The following is a 17,620-nucleotide window of genomic DNA, read 5'->3' as shown; positions in this document are numbered from 1 at the left end:
CTCTCTTCAGGTGAGCCCTACTTCTCTCTCCCCCTCTCTCTCTCGCCCTCCCACCCCACCCCTCCTGGGATTCTCTCTCTCTCTCTCTGCCCCTTGCTCACTTGTGCCCCCCCCTTCTCTCTCAAAAAATAAATAATACATAAAAGCAAGGGTCTGATAGTACCATTGAATTATCTATGTCATCATGTGTGTGTAAAATTTCCCTACTCTAAACTCATGGTAAACTGTAGTTTCAAGAACAGCAAGGGTGAAGTTGGAGACAAGGGCAGGGAAGAAGTCAGCCCCATCCTGTTTTAGGGAAAAGAATAATTGGTGCGCTCCTCAAAACTGACAGGTAACACTATGAGTAAAACATTTTCTTTATCATCTTAAACAGCTTCAAATAGGGCTTTGCCCTGGCCTTGAGATCGTGAACAAATCCGAACAATGTGATGCATATTTCAAATGGCTTGGAAGCAGGCCCAGTAACGGAAAACAGGATGATAAGCATCCTTCCCTCTGTGATGACATGGCATTGCTCTCCTGTTCCAGGAGTGGCCTCAACGAACAACTAAACATACCGGCCAACAATTACTGCCAGAAAGGCCTTTTTATGCCAAAACCACAATAACTGTGTTTGGCACACACCCTTCCACGTTCACAGGGGTAATGGTAAATAACTCTATTCAGGAGATTAACTCATTTGGTTATCTGGGGCACAGCTAACAAATACTCGCCCTAGCAGGCATCTCACAACGTGGTCATGCTGAAAGTTAAGAATTAGGAAAGATTCTTTTATAAAGCAACAGGCGGGAGGTCAGCACCTCAACCTTTGACATAAACCCCCACACTGCTCTGTCATCACTTTGCCTTCCAGTGTTCCTTTTCCTCCCAGGTCTTTCCACTCTACCCTGCTGGAGCCTGAGTCCATGATATACAAATTCCCCGACGTACCCATGAACCATTTACACAACACGAGCCTGAGCTCACTGTTCCTGTTTCAGCTGTTAATTTGACCCACAAAACTTGTGTCTAGCAGGAAGAATGTAAGACTGGCTTCTCCTCGTTCCCCAAAGCACATCTAACCATTACTGCTCAGCCCTGCCCTTGGGAAGCAGTTCCTGCTCCTCCGAAGCTCATGCCATGATGTTCCAGCACTTGCCGCCATCCTTCAATCCTTTTTTCTACCAGGCAACAGACACTCAGACACTGAAGATTTGGGCACCTGGCTGCATATTCTTACTTTTAACCTCAAGCCCTAGCCTCAGTGGAGATTATTACAGTCCATGTAAAAATCCCATGTACTATCCTAGACTCTCAATTGTTTTACTATCTGAAAGCAAAAGACTATCCCTCCAGTGCATTAGGTATCTAACCCAAGGCTACCTAGCCAAACTCTAGACCTTGACATCTAGATGTCCATGTCTCATATAAAATATGCAACTCTGACCATAACATACTGATCTCCAGTTATGTTATAGCACTGCTCACACCAAACTTCCTCTTTAATGTTACTAAGACCACCAGTGTCTTATCCTTTTCACTTATTGTCTGTGCTTGTCTTTCTCAGGCCACACCTATTACTCTTAAATTTTGTTCTTCTTTTAGCTTCCATGACATCACACTCCCCTGGTTTTCCTCCTCCCTTTCCTAGTGCTCCATTGGAGGTTTCTCCTCTACCTAGCCTGTCAGTGTTAAAAGACCCTGAAGGTCACTTCTTAGCCTTCCTTCTTCTCTGTCTACATCTCTACATACATGATCTCACTCAATACCGTGGCTTTAAATCCTATACATATGTTGAGAATTCCCAAACTCCTCACCTCTGAGTTCCAGACACATATCCAATTGACTTCATGATATTTCCACCTGGAGGTAAATTTAACATGCCAAAACAGACCTCTAACATCTGTTATTCCTCTAGTCGTCTTCCTCTCTGACCATCACCAAGCTGCTCAGGCTAATAACCCATGGACTCATACGTATCACATTTTTTGAGAATACAATTTCTTTCTTTCCACATCCAGTCTGTTCAGCAATTCATTTTTCAGGTAACTACTGAGAAGCTACTATGCACCAGGCACTGTTCTATTGGGATACAGTAGTAAACAGATACAAAATTTTTACTTTCCTGAAAGTGACCTTCTAGTGGAGATAGAAATTAAGCAAAAAATAAATAGAGAGAAATGATATATGTGGCAATATATATCGCCATAAGGTAGTAATAGGTTCTAAGGAGATAAACAAGGCAGGGAAGGGGGTTAGAGAATGCTGGCATGGCAAGAAGAAGTAATTTTAAATACAGATATCAGGGAAGGCAGGGCAAGAAAGGTAGGAAGGTAACAGTTAATAAGAAAGTGAAACAGGTGAGGGAGCAAGTCATGAGAGTGTCTGGAAAAGGAGCATTCCTGGGGAAGATTCCAGCAAGTGTGAAGATCCTGAAGTGAGAATGAGTCAGGCATGTTCAACAGACAGCAAGAAGCCAATGTGGCTGGAGCACAGTGAATCCAGAACAGAAACAAGGGCTAAATTATGTAGGGCCTTGTAGGTCACTTTAGAGTTTAAATTCTGACATAAGAGACTAATGAAAGGTTTGAAGCCAAAGAATGACATGATCTAATTTATGCCTTACTGGCTCATTCTAGCTGCTCTGTGGAGAGTAGATGCAAGGAGACAAGAGTGAAATCAGGAAGCCAGTTACAAGGTTAATATAGTCCAAGTGTGAGATAATGATGGTTTAGACTAGGGATGGCTGTGGACACAGTAAGAAGTGGTAGGATTCTAAATATATTTTAAAGGTAGAGCCAAAAAATTGGCCATTAGTCAAATCCTGTGGGTTTTATGTCCAAATATATCTCAAAATCATCCACTTCTCCATGGCCACCCCTAATTCTAAACCCTCCCTCATCAGTTCTTTCCTGGACTGCTATTATAACTTACCTGGACTCCCTGCTCCCACCCTCGCCCTCGATTTTCAGCAATGTACCCAATAATTTAATAAAAACATCAGTGAGATTATATCCCTCCTCTGTTTCACATATGCTAATGGATTCCCACTGCACTTTATTTCCTGAAAAGCCCTAAAGGACAAAGCTGCCTGCCTTTTCAAGTTCATCTCATTCCAACCTTCCCTTCATTCACCCTGGATTCCTTTTCTTTCTTCTTCTTCTTCTTCTCTTTTTAAATATGTATGTATATATGTATGTATGTATGATTTTGAGAGTGAGAGATAGAGAGCAAGTGAAGGAGGGGCAGAGATAAAAGAGAGAGAAAGAATCCCAAGCAGGCTGTCAGTGCAGAGCCCGACGTGGGAGTCAATCTCCTGAACTGTGAGATCATGACCTGAGCTGAAATCAAGAGCTGGATGCTAAACCTACTAAGCCACCCAGACACCCAACTCCTTTCCATTATTATCCAATTCTTTCCAAACCCACGGTCTCTGAATTAGCTCTTCCTCTGTAACATCTTCCTCTGCAGCCCCTCCCAGTTACCCTTTTTCATAGCAGACTTTCTAACACTCACCTCAGTCTGTAATGGTCTTTGTCAACCATGTTCCCTGTCCATTATAACTGTTCCATTACAGCTGTAATTGTTGGCTGTCTCGTTCTCCACTATGTACTTAGTGCTTAGAACTGGGTCTAGCACCTTGCAGGCCCTCCATAGGCACTTTTTTAGAAACAATGAATCCATCATCCCTTCTTACCTTCCTTCCCTCCCTCCCCTCTCCCCCTAGAACCCATGGCTCATCATCTTACCACTTCCTTGACAATCCCTCAAGTTCCTGACTTCCTTGTCTGTCCATTTCACTCACCCAGCAACACCTGACATTGAATCAAACCAGACGATTACCAATTCTGTCCCAACATCCAGGCCAAAGAACACAACTGTGAGGTTTGGAGGAACAACTGAAATATAATAATCTCCAACTTCTGAGGGGCTGAAACTGCTCAGTGAACCGCTAGTAAATTTCCCTGGTGACTTCTCTCCCCCATTCTACCACTCTCTCCATGCTCTTAACCCATATCATCCCAATTCACTCTCAGAAGAACATCTTGTCATCTAACTTAATCAAGAAAGCAAGAGTCAAAAGGAAGGACCCCCTTCCATTCTTCAGCCCTATCTCTCTACTACAATCCCCATCTGCATCCAGATCTATCTGTGTATCCCTGCCAGCCACGCATGGAATCCCTTCCCTCCTGTTCTCCGGAATTCATCACTGCACACTCCTCAGAACTTCATTCTATCAATGATGCCCTCTCTTTTTATAGATGTTCAACTTCTCCCTTTCTTCTCAGTATTTTCCATCAACATATGAATGTGCTCTGGTCTTCTACTGCTTACATGTTCCATTCTAGATACAATCTCCTCTTTCTTTTCCTTTTATTTATAAGCTTATTGACAGGGGCATCTCAAGTAGAACATTACCTCACAACGAGTAGACAACGTAATGCAATCTATTATAAACCTTTATATCCCACTGATCTTGCTGTAGCCAAATTACCAACCACCTTTTAAAAGTAAAACATAACAAATATTTTCTCCATGATATTTATTGAATATGTAATGTGTGACAAGCACTGTGCTAAGAATTGTTCTGATCTCATATTCATTTTCCTTTCTTTCTATGGTTTTCGTAATACAATATTCTCCTAGATTTTCTATCTACTTCACTCATCACTTCTTTTCAAGTCTCCTTTGATCAACCTATTCTGCATTTCCCTTCAATTTTTTCTTTGTTTGTTTTCCTTTAAACTTTATTCACTCTTCCCTGGATGACCTCATCCTCGTTTACCATTTTAATCACCTTTCATGCTGATCATTCCCAGAACATCCTCCAGTCAAAGTTTCTCTCTGGTGCTCAAGGCCTGTATATCCTACCACCTACTAGATATTCCCATTTCGATGACCCACAGGCACTGTAAAAGTAGCATATCTAAATTCTTCCTGTCCTCCCCACCTCTTTCCCAAACCAGGTACTTATATTATAATCTCAATCCCCATAATGGCGCCATTGTCTCCCCAGTTTCCTAAGCTAGAAGTTCAGAAGTCATCCATGATTTCTCTTGCATGTTCTCTCCCTCACACAACAACCAATGCCCTGAAAGTAAAAACAAAAACAAGAGAAATTTATCCAATAAATCTCCAATTTCTTTCAACTCTACCTCTTTAATCTCTCAAATCCACTGAGGTTGTTCTACCAAGACTCATTAAATTAAAACCAGAGCATTTGGATGTGTGTGTGTCTCTGTTACTGAAGAGAAGGCAAGACTGAAAAAAGAAATCATACCACACAGGATAGCGTTTCTATCTTTGCGAAAGGGACATATATTCAGATGCAGCAGCATAAATTGAACCCTCACTCTTTAGAAAAAGGCCTAAATAAATTTCCCTTTTTGGAATCAGAGCATATTTATTAATACGTCAACTCCAAGTCTACTCAAAAAGCCTTTCTGCATCCCACATCACTGTAGTAAAAGAACTCAGGCAAAGAACTTAACCAATTGAGATGAAAAACTAAACAAATATGTCTACCTCCTCTTCCTCCCACAAACCTATTAAAATGACAGGAAAGTGGCACAAAAGGAGACAAATCTATACTTGGATGAAAACAGCAAGAGGGACAGGAAGAATGGCTGGCAGAGCCACCAAACAAGCAATTTTAACAAATTTCTCTAAGACAAACTACAAACAGGACTTGATTCAACCACGGCAGGGAAAGCTAAGGAAGCTGCAGCTCTTCTTCAGAGAGGCTCCCAATTTATAGAGAAGGCAGGGACAGAGAGCAAGAGTGGGTTCCCAGGCAGTAACCGTACATAACTAAACACTTGACCACAGAACAGCTGGGCTGAACAACTCTTCTCACACCTAAGAGTTGAATAGAGATGAAATGCCTGCCTACTCTATAATCAGACAAACATTTGCTAAAGGAACTTAAGGTTTATTCAGGATGGAAAAGAGCTTCTAAGGTAGGAGTTGTAAATTCTCAGTCCTCTTACTTTTGCATTTCGTGGGATGTGCTGTGGGAAGTACTCCTATCTATTCCCACCCAGCCATCTAGTCATCCATCCATTCATTCAACAAAATCAACTGAGAAGCTATCATGTACCAGAGAACAAAATGAAGTTCCTGCCCTTGTGGAGTTTACTTTCCAGTGGAGGTAGGCAATGTAGACAATAAACAAGTAAACAAGTAAATGAGACTTCAAAAGTGAAAGGGCAATAAAACAATAAGACAGTAATATGATTGAGAATGACAATGTGTGTAACATAACAGTATGAAAATGTGTGTGTGTGTGTGTGTGTGTGTGTGTGTGTGAGAGAGAGAGAGAGAGAGAGAGAGAGAGAGAGAGAGAGAGAGAGGCAGTATGCACAGTGCTCCTACAGCTGGGTATCCCTGAAAGCTCCCCTAAGGTGACCAGAAGGAGCCGGCCGAGTAGGGATCTGGAGCAGAGTATTCCAGGCAAAGAGAAGGGTCTGTACAAAGTCCCTGAGGAAGGAACAAGCAAACTTGGCATACTCAAAAAGAATCCAATGTGGCTATGGCCTAGTGAGTAAGGAAAAACAGTAGCATAAGCTGAGTTTGGAAGAGTAAGCAGGGAGCAGATCATATAGGACCTTACAAGCTTTGTAAAGAGTTTGCATTTTATTTTTAAAAAATTTTTTTAACATTTATTTATTTTTGAGACAGAGAGAGACAGAGCATGAACAGGGGAGGGGCAGAGAGAGAGGGAGGCACAGAATCTGAAACAGGCTCCAGGCTCTGAGCTGTCAGCACAGAGCCCGACGCGGGGCTCGAACTCACGGACCGTGAGATCATGACCTGAGCCGAAGTCGGACGCTTAACCGACCGAGCCACCCAGGCGCCCCTGCATTTTATTTTAAATGCAACAGTAAATCACCGAAGGCTTTTATGCAAGCAACAACTTTTGATCTGAGTTTTACAACACATCTCACTATGTTCTACAGAAGGGACTCTACCAGGGCAAGAGCAGAAGCTTGGAGATCAAGTGCATAGTTTGGATGAAAGACAATGGTGACCTAAGTGAGGATCACAGCAGTGCAACTGTACCACTGTGTGCATATTTTGGCAGAAAAGCCTACAAGACCTGTACACATTAACTGAATGTGAAAGGTGACACAAAGTGAGGAGTCTAGGGTATCTGGGAACTTTTTCTTACTCTACCTAAGCAGTAAAAATTTCACTGGTGGGAGAGTATAGCAGGGTGCCCTACTAGAGACTAAGCTCATATTTAAAGGGCTCAATGAGACTCAGGTCTCAGAAAGTGCTGTTGTGCATCAATGGACTCTTGAGTCACAAAAGTAGTGTCTCCTGGCCCATGTTGAGGGAGAAAGCCATCAGGGTATATGCTCTTAATAAGTAGGACGGACAACTGTCCAGGAAGGAGATATATTTAATATTTTTTTATCGATTATTAAAAAGGGAAACCCAGGAAGCCTCTCTGGTCATCACACACATTGCTGGCTTTGTTGCCTCTATGGTTTCTGTTCCTGCTATCCCAGATCAGCCAATATTGTCTGTTTCCAGTGATCATCTCTCTGTTCACCCTAGAATTCAACAGCTTCACTGGCTCCTGGTCCAACCAAACCAAAGGAGACTCAGATACCAGTGCTTCCTGTACATCTCACAGAACAAAGAGCTGCATACAAATTTCCTTGGTTGCTATGTGAGTCTGCAGAGGGGACAGTCATAGGCTCAGTTAAGTGTATCACTGGGAAGAAAATAATAGATATTGGTAAGCTTAATAACTAATTAAGAAACATAAATATAAGTATGGATCTTAGTTAGTAGAGACCACAAAAAGAATGAAATAAAATTTTTAAATGGTTAGCCAGCAGATAAGTTCAGTGGAAGAAAGGAAGAAAGTATAACAGATAAAAAACATGAAAAACAGCAAAAATGACTCTAAACAAAATAATGACAATTAACTCAAATAGGAAAAATATACCAACCAAAAGTACAAAACTCTACAACTGATAAAGACAATATGTGGCAAAAATTGTATAGATCCCATTGGCCCATCAAAAAGTCACAGAAAATTTGATTATAAAATTTGGAACTAAATATAGCAGGCAAATATGAATCCATATAAGCTAGAGCATTCCATTTTAATACAAGTTAAGAGAAAATCTGGGCAGGAGAAAAAAAAGATACAAAGGAAGGGCATTATATACTTTTAATGATGTATCAGTAAGAGAATAATCAACAACAAAAATGCATCTAACAACAGTCTCAAAATATATAGAGCAACAATTAACTAAGCATGGGGAGAAAAAGCAAATAAATTTTAAAAACTGGTGAATATTCTATCATATTCCTCTCTGAAACTCATAGAGCAAGCAGAAAAAATAAGCTAAGACACATAAGATTTGAATAACATGGTTAATAAGATCAAATTAGTAAACACATAGACTTTTATAAACAATGGGGAACATATTCCCTTCAAACACAGATATAACAATTATAAAAATGGACTATGTACTAGGCCTTAAAGCAAACATCCATAAATTCTCCCCAAATCAGTATCATATGATCTATGTTCTCTAAGCATAACATAAAAAAATTATAAATCAATGACAAGGACTAAAAACATACAATATGGGATAAGATGAAATAATAAGGGAATTCAGGAATACTTAGAATTAGTGGAGTTAAGTGTTCAACTTTAGAAAATTTGTAAAAAGGCAATAAACACAGAGATGAAGGAGGGAAGAAAAAGAAACAAAATACAAATATGGACAGAAAAAACTGGAATAAAGATAAAAAAAAGTTAAGAGGCACCTGGGTGGCTCCATTGGTTAAGCACGCAACTCTTACTTTTGGCTCCGGTCATGATTTCACAGTTCATGGGTTCAAGCCCCGTGTCAGGCTCTGTGCTGACACTGAGGAGTCTGCTTGGGATTCTCTGTCCCCACCTCACTCTGCCCCTCCCCCACACATGCTGTCTCTGTCTCTCTCAAAATAAACTTTAAAAATATATATTTAAAAAAACATTAAAAAGTTGAGAAAATAAATAAAACCAAATCCTAGTTCTTTGAAAGGATTAATAAAATTGAAACATCTCTGTCAAAACTAATCAGGGAAAATAAAAGTAAAAAGAAGCAAATGAACAGAATACAAAATGAGAAGGGAGGAAAAAATGACATAGTATTCTTTTTAATTATGAAATAACATTATGACTAGTTATGTTCAATAAATTTGAAATATATAACATCTATACAGCAGTGTTTAAAACAGCCTAATATTGAGATATAAGGGCAGAGTCATGTATTACGGATGAGAATTTAAACAGTCACAGTCAGCCATTCTGGAGAATGCACTAGCAGGGCATACTGAAATCAAACATGCAGATGCTGTAACATCCAGCAATCCCACTCCTGGGTGTAGACCCTAGCAATCCCACTCCTGGGTAAAAGCTTCCCACGTGTTTATATGGATGTTCATGCAGCACTGCTGGGATAATGGAAGGTTGGAGGTTAACTTAGAAGTCCTGCACTAGGGGAAAAGTTAAGTAAAATGAGTAAGAACATAATATAGAATATGATGCAGCAGTTAGAAACTACAAACTGTATACTAGAGGTACATAGAACAAAAATGGATAGACCTGAAAAATAGTATTAAGTGAAAATGGTAAGAAATAGACATGTAAATTAAACATGCACATGCCGCTGTATTGCATATTTTACAAGACTGTTATGGTCCTGGTTTCTCTGTAAACAATTAAGTTTTACCTTGCTGGCATTTTTAAATGAGTGGTATTATAATGGGAGTTCCTCGCCAACTATAATTTAGAAGAGATTCCATCAAACCCAGATGACCCATTACTTATTGTCTTTTTAACAGTTTCCTCACTTCAGCAAAGCAAAAATTTGCTATGGTCCACAACAAGATCAAGAAGCCATTATTTAAGATGAAAATGAGTATGTGCTCTCTGAAATGTGACATGTTCAAAACTAACCTTCCTAACCTTCCCTGCTACCAAAAAAAAAAAAAGTTTTATATGAAGACTTCCGCATCTTAACTGATAAAAACTCTTTTTCTTCTAAGACAAAATCCTTAAAACCATCCTTGAATTTTCTCACGATGCATATTAGTTGATTAGCAAATACTGCTGGTCCTACACTCATAATATATCTAAAATCTGACCACTTCTCACCACCTACTCTGCTACTGCTCTGTCTCTCACCAAGATGAAATACAAGAGCCTTGTGATTAACTTCCCTGCTTCTCCTTGCCACACAGCAGCCTGTAAAAAATTAAAAATGGCCATATCATTCCTCTGCTCAAAACCTTCCAAAGCTTCCCATTTCAGCCAGGGTAAAAGCTGAAATCTTTACTACACTCCACAAACCCTATGTGGCCTGTAATCCTCCCCCCTCCCTAGTCTACTCCATCCACACAGGACTCTTTTGCATACTCCTGCCTCACAGCCCTTGAGCATATATCACATGACTAAATTCTGCACCTCCTTCACTCTTTGGTAAAACAACATCTTTTTAAATAGGATGATCAACATGTGCTTTCAGGTCTGTTTGGACCAGAAGGACAAGAAAGATCTATAAATCAGTTTTCTAGGGAGGTGCCAGATAGATAGAGAACACTCCAGATTCTTTACGGACTGCCATTCTATCACAAGAATAAGTTAAAGACTGAGTTACCAAGCTTTTATAAGTCAGAAGATTGGCTTAGACTTTTCCATGATTTTATGGTTTGCACAGTGTGCTCATATAATGCTTGATCATGGGGCAAGAAGCCTGAGAACTTATAAAATCAAGGCTGTCAGATGTTTGTGACAAAAAAGTAACATTAAAAATAAAACTGAGTTCTGATATTATTTCAAAACTGATTCTCTGGATAAAAGTTAACTAAAGGCAACCAAAAAGTGGAATAGAAAATACCAGAATGATCTTTTTGTGCTTCAACTTCTTTAAATCTTCATCTAAACAGGAGGCTATCTTACTGTTGTTCTAAAACTCCAGTTCAACAAGTATTTGAGTTGCCAAAACATGCAGGGATCATAATAAATAAATAAATAAATAAATAAATAAATAAATAAATAAATAAGATGATCAGGTGTGCAAAATGACAAAGTGATTACGGGATTAAAACTGTGACTTCTGTGGCCTTCAAACTCTCTGTCCCTTAGCTTTCCTAATCCTCCTTATCCTGCTGTACTTTGTTTTCCACTAGTATCTATCAATTTTTAATATATTACAAAAATACATACTTACTGTGTTTATTATTTTTTCATCTCTTCTTTCTAGAATGTAACTGTATAAGGTCAGGGACGTTTGTTTTTTCACTGATTACACCTGGCATGAAATGGAGGTTCAATACACTTTCACTGAATGAATGAATGGGGTGAATGACTAATTGGTTTAGTGTAATCTGGGCATATAGCAAGACTAAAATCAAGGCTGTAGGGTAAAAAAAGAGAGAGAGAAGATGTGGAACCAGAGAAATAGTGGGTATGAATGGAGCCACTGAATAAAACCAGGATCAAGTCCTGGGAAGGTGAAATGCAGAAGAGCAGGAATCCAAGAGAAGAACTCATTGTAGACACAGTTAAGAAGCAGAAGCAGAAGGTCGATACCTGGGAAAGTAGGTCAGGGAGTTTGGAAAAGGGAAGCTAAATCAATCTCCCAGATGACAGGCACTGACATGTCTAGAACTGCTCACAGGCCAGCCATATATATTGAAGGCTTTACTCAGCCGTAGATATTACTCACCACCCTGAAAAATGTGGGCCCAGCATATGAAAAATTCTGATAGTGACACTTATCTTCATGTATTTATTATGCCCCAAGTAAGACTTTCAAGTAAATGATAATAGCTAATAGTAAATTAAAAACACCACTTCTAGGCAAGTTCTCATCCTCCTCAGGGACTATTTACCAGCTGCTCTTTGTATAGTGAATACACAGTACAATGCTGATTAAACCATGGTTCATCCTTACTGACACAAAAAGAGAAATCAGTAATTAATAAATCTATTATTTGCTCTTATTAAACACCTTCCCTTTCTATGTAAATCACTAATTGCCAATAATTTACTAAATAAGTTAACTTAAACAACATTTCAGGCAAATCCAAAAAAAAAAAATCATGATAAAAAGCAAGGGTTCATGTAAAGTCTAATTCTGAAGAACAGTGAGTTACTATTTACAGCATTTGCTTCCAAGATTCACTTTTTCTTTATTTCTAAGTATAGCAAAGATGGAATCTAGAAATAGGCCAACAATTACCATAGGAACACTTCCTAGAAATGAACACGTTTCACTGTAGACTTTGTCTTTAGCTCAATGATACATCTAGTTATCTTAAGAGCTTGAAAGCAACTATGCTCGAGTGATACTTGGTTACCTGAAGGTATTAAAATACTCCTCTTCCCATGCCCCAAGTCTGCATAATGTTACTGTACTTCTTCTAACAATCAACTGAACATCTTCTAAATTTATTCATCAACCAAGTTATCCATAATAATCCATGATGATTTTAAGGGAAAAAAAAGAAGGATATTGATAAAAGGTAAATAATGTAATTTGTGGAATAGAAAGCCAAAAGAAAGGAACAAAACTAGAGAATTTAAGAATGAGAAAAAAAGATAAAAGGGAATAGAAATGAACTCCCAAAATATTCACTTAAAAGTTTTCCTCCTAGATTTTTTTTTTTACCAATGCAATAAAAACAGATTTTCTGTTGCAGAACATTCCCTAAAATGAAATTTTAAAACAGCTTTGGAACAGCATACTAGATCTCTTTTACAGATCATTGACTTAATGAAGATTTTTCTTCATGAGCATAAGTGGGCAAAAATGCAAATCAACAGTCCTTAATGCTTCAAAGGCTTTGATTAGTCCCAGAGGTGGATATTTTCTAAAGCATGCTTTCAATAGAAGAGCTACTCTTCACAAATCATCTAAAGGGCATCCTCTTACTATTAATGCTGAAAAATTAATTCTCAAAGGTCAATTGCTCACACCGTGGGATACCTCTAATGACCTAAAAGGGATGAACAACTACAATAATTTTCTAAATAGAACTCATTTTAATCTACATTAATTTAAAAACAAATGTTACTACTTCCCCAGGAAATAAACAAGTCACAGCTTTGTTTAAAGCTCAAATTTTAGGTGGGTAGATTCTTTTCTTTAATATCCACATTTCCCAGTATGTACCCCATTTTTAGGGAGAATAAAAGTATACACAGATTACTGTACCTATATTTTGCTTTTACAGATGACTGGGTATTGTGGATTGAACAATGTCCTCCAAAAAGAAATTCTGAAGTCCTAACCCCTGACTCCTGTGAATGTTTCGGAAATCGGGTCTTTGTGGATGTAATCAAGTTAAGATGAGGTCATAAATCCAGTTCTAAATCCAACATGATTGGTGTCCTTTACAAAAAGATGGAAATTTGACTACAAAGACATACACAGGGAGAAAGAATGTCACGTGAAGGCAGAGGCAGAGATTGGAGTAATGGCCAGCAAGAAAGAACTCTTTCCTAGAGCCTTCAGAGGGAGTATGGCCCTACCCACACCTGGATTTCAGACTTCTGGTCTCCACAACTATAACAGAATACATTTCTGTTGTTTAAGCCACTTAGCTTGTGATACTTTCTTACAGACTGTGACATTTTAGAACTAAGAAAGCATGGTCTCCTAAAATCAAGTAAGTAAAATGTTTCAAGGAAGTTGTGATGACCTGTGTCAAGAGAAAGACCAGGATATTGAAAGAGGTAGTGTTCAGAGAGAAAGAGTGAAACTAGAATGAGGGAGAATGATGTGAAGATCTGCAGAAAACTACAAAACAGAGGGGAAACAGGTGATAAAGTCTGCGAGCATACGGTCAACTTTCAAAGGAGCTCTAGGTTTTAGGGCAGAGAGGCAGACAGTGATCTGGAAGCATGCACAAGGACCAAGGAAGACCACTGCCCCACATCAGGACTTCACATTCTCCTCTCTTTCTCATCACTCCAACCAACACCCCGCCAAAACCTTCAAGTTCATTTAGTCTTCATGTCCCAGGGTATCTCTTCAGGGAATCCCATATAAGACAAACAACCTCCCAAATCAGCTTGGTCCAAGAAACTGATCAACTCTGGGGATGCCACAGAGCACTGTGCTCACAGTAGTGGAAGCTCAGACTACTAACAAGACCGAATAAATATTCAATGTCTACCCCAAAACAGATCTACTCTCTTTAGGATTGTTCAGGTCAATGGTTCTTAGTGAGGAATGATTTTGTCCCCCAGGAGATATCTAGAAACATTTTTGGTTGTCACACTGGGGAGCAACAAAGGGACAGGTTGCTACTGGTATCTGTGGGTAGAGGGCAGGGATGCTATTAAGTATCCTACAATGCATAGGGCACCCACTACAAAGACTTACATGGCCCAAAATGTCAACTGTACTGAGACTGAGAGACTCAAGTCTAGATCAAATGACCTGGGGCAAGAGGAGCTCTTGGGTTCTTTCATATGGGCAAGGAATCCCATCCATACCAGTTTATCTACAACAGTTCTGACAGGGTATGGCTACTGGGCCAAACCAAACAGTCAGCCTTATGACTTCTATTCCAAATCTACTCAAATAGGGCCAGGAAAAGCTAGGAAAAAAAATCCTTGAGGTTAACTAAATGGTAAAAGTTAAAAAGAAAAAACTGTGTCCTATATCAGATGTTAGAGAAGCAATTTTAAAATGAGAACAAGCAAAAAGGCTTTTCTTTAAATTTAAGAAAGCAGAAAATGTAACCCTTTTCATTTTGGATAAATAATACCATATAGTAAAATTCAAAAGTCAGCATGCTTTCTTAGTTCTACCCACTGCAGAGCATTCCTTCAATAAGATGTTTCCATATTCTTGATTATAAAAGGAAGCTAATTAAAGTGGGTTTTTTGAGACGATATCCTAGGAATTCAAAATAATTGATTTGTTGCTTTTTAAATGAGAAGCCAAGAATCTTCACATTAAGGAGCTTAGGTGTTCGTACCTCATCAATATTTCACTTATAGTATCAGTATTTTACTAGATCCATAATCATCCACAGTTGTCCTTCCCGGAATTCCCATTCTTTTTTTAGGCTATCTCATCAATTAACAGTTTTTCCTTCCTTTAAGGGGTTTCCAGAGAATTGTTTTGAAGTGTCTACTTTCTACATGGAAAGCATTCTGACTCTACCATTTCTATTTCCAGTTTAAAATCTGCTGTAAGAAAGTTTCAACCAACATATATGGGGTAGGATTGCTGTGTATTCATAAGAAATTAGATCCTCCTGCCTCAGTGTTTTATCAGCAGGCTGCCTAGAATCCAGTGTGCTGTTTTATCAGAGGAACTTTTGCAGCAAGATGGTTTATGTGCATGTTGTTAAAGGAGTAAACCCTTCAGTGAGGTTCCCATTTATATATGACCCTGACCTGAGAGGAGTCAGGTCTGACCATCAACTGTTCCCACAAGGCTGAGGCCAGCTGCAGCTTTAACAAACACAGGGGTCCTCAACCTCCATCCTCCATTTGGGAGCCAGGAGTTTGTGAAGGAAAGAACACTACGAATATTTCTCTTCAAAACACATCTCCACAATGTCTGACAGTGTCCCTCACAGGACTGTTACAAGAGTAGGGCCCATATCTACTAGAGGCTCTATATACACAGTTAAAAGGTAACCGTATTGGTATTCCAATAATAAAACAGAATTCTTTAAGGAAAGTAACCCAAGAAACACATGTATACATTCAGATACACACACATATATATCTGTGTGTGTGTGTGTGTGTGTGTGTGTGTGTGTGTACATATGTAATAGGAAAGATTGCTTGCCTTACTAACTGATTCATTCAAGAAAAAAAAAAAAACATCAGAAATGTCTCAAAATGTCCATCAGGGGAATGGTCAAGCAAATTATATCATACTTGCATAATAGAGAAAAAATGGGGGAAAAAATGTGAGCGTGTCTACCATGTGCCAGGTGTTTTTATATTATCTTATTTCATTCTCCCCAGTGCTCCATCAATTACCCTTTTAGGTAAGAATCACTAACCACAATCTACAGAAGACAAATGAAAAGCCCATAAAGAAAGTTGCCCTGGGTCACAGAGCTAGTGAAGAGCAAAGCTGACATTCACATCTAGGTTTTCTTACTCTCTGCCCAGCATTCATTCCATTGCATTCCAGATTTTCCCCCAAGATCTACATTTGGACTAAGTCAATAAATGGAATTGTAAATATGAAATAAAGTTAAGCAAAAGTCAAACCATTGCATGAATGTATTGGTTTCAATCATACGAAACTGTATACGCATATACTAAAACTGATGATAATCAGAATGAAACTGACAGAAAAAAATGGAATTGAAATTACCCCCCAATTTGTTTTTCCTATGAAGTTGCTTAAGCACATAATAAAGAAAATCACCCAAATCTGCTCCTCCATACATGCCTGTTCCGGCCTACCTAAGGTTAAGAAAAGGCAATAAATTTAAAACACCTTGTTAAAGGCTGAATGTGGCTGGGCCATTTTAAGATAAATATCCCATCCTTCATAAAATTCTCAGCTCTTTCAGAGACAAAGGGACTGGCAGAATTTCTTCACTGTATCAAAAGATGGAATTTCTGCAAGTTAAAAAGCTTAGAGAGCAAGTTGATGTCTCCACAGAACTTTCATTTTGTAAAAATTAGCACTTACACTGTATGACAAACATTCTTTAAATTCTCCCCTCAACCAAAAGAATTTAATCCTGGGACATCCCCTTTACAGTGGCTTTGCCCACAGAGCATCTATCACCTTGAGTCAAATAGAATTATCTTGGAATCCCCCTCATCTTGTCCTCTCCTCAGATCTGGGAGCTATACCACTGTTTAATTGAGTAGTCGGACCCAAACACGGATCTCACCTTTACATTAGGCTGTAACTTGCAGAAATAATTAGGGGTGGGCCTGGATGGGAGTGCAGGCCCTGAATAACAGAGTAACTGGGAATTTGTATGAATAACTGCCCTTCCAAAGATAAACTGAGAAGTGGCTCACTAGAGGTTTACACAGTCCTGTTCCCAAACCCGAAAGCTGAGAACCAGGCAAGATGTCACTTTAATCTTGTCCCTTGGTTCTTTCATTTTTATAATGGGCGGTTACCTATGTCTCTTGATTCAGGAAGACAGCACATGCATGAAGTGTTGGCAAAGGTTTTCTGAAGTTGTTTTAAAAAAAAAATGGTTTATAAATACAATTCACATTGGTGTCAGCTTCTTTATGAAAAAGTATTTCTTAATTAAAAAAAAAATGTGGAAGTAAAAGTTCCTCTACTGATTTCCCTTAAAACTACTGTTTTGATTTAAAGTTACATATTAATAGTCTGTCTTGGTTCTCTCTTGTTTTAAAACTCTCACCTACTTCCTCTTTTGTTATGTTGACTACTAGTGATAAAATATCCTGATGCAAGAATCTAGGAGAATGCTTGAAATGACTACAATCAGATTAGATCATAATATTATTGGGGCGCCTGGGTGGCGCAGTCGGTTAAGCGTCCGACTTCAGCCAGGTCACGATCTCCCGGTCCGGGAGTTCGAGCCCCGCGTCAGGCTCTGGGCTGATGGCTCAGAGCCTGGAGCCTGTTTCCGATTCTGTGTCTCC

General features: G+C 39.0%; 1 protein-coding gene across 8 annotated transcripts in view; it reads right to left on the bottom strand.

Moving 5' to 3' along the window:
• The window catches only part of ST7 (suppression of tumorigenicity 7), a 252,467-nt gene that overhangs the window by 72,129 nt on the left and 162,718 nt on the right, over window positions 1-17,620 (bottom strand). The gene's annotated exons all lie outside the window — the stretch shown is intronic.

This window comes from Prionailurus viverrinus, chromosome A2, assembly GCF_022837055.1.
Source record: "Prionailurus viverrinus isolate Anna chromosome A2, UM_Priviv_1.0, whole genome shotgun sequence".
Classification (NCBI taxonomy): domain Eukaryota; kingdom Metazoa; phylum Chordata; class Mammalia; order Carnivora; family Felidae; genus Prionailurus; species Prionailurus viverrinus.
This window is presented reverse-complemented; position numbering and strand designations above follow the sequence as displayed.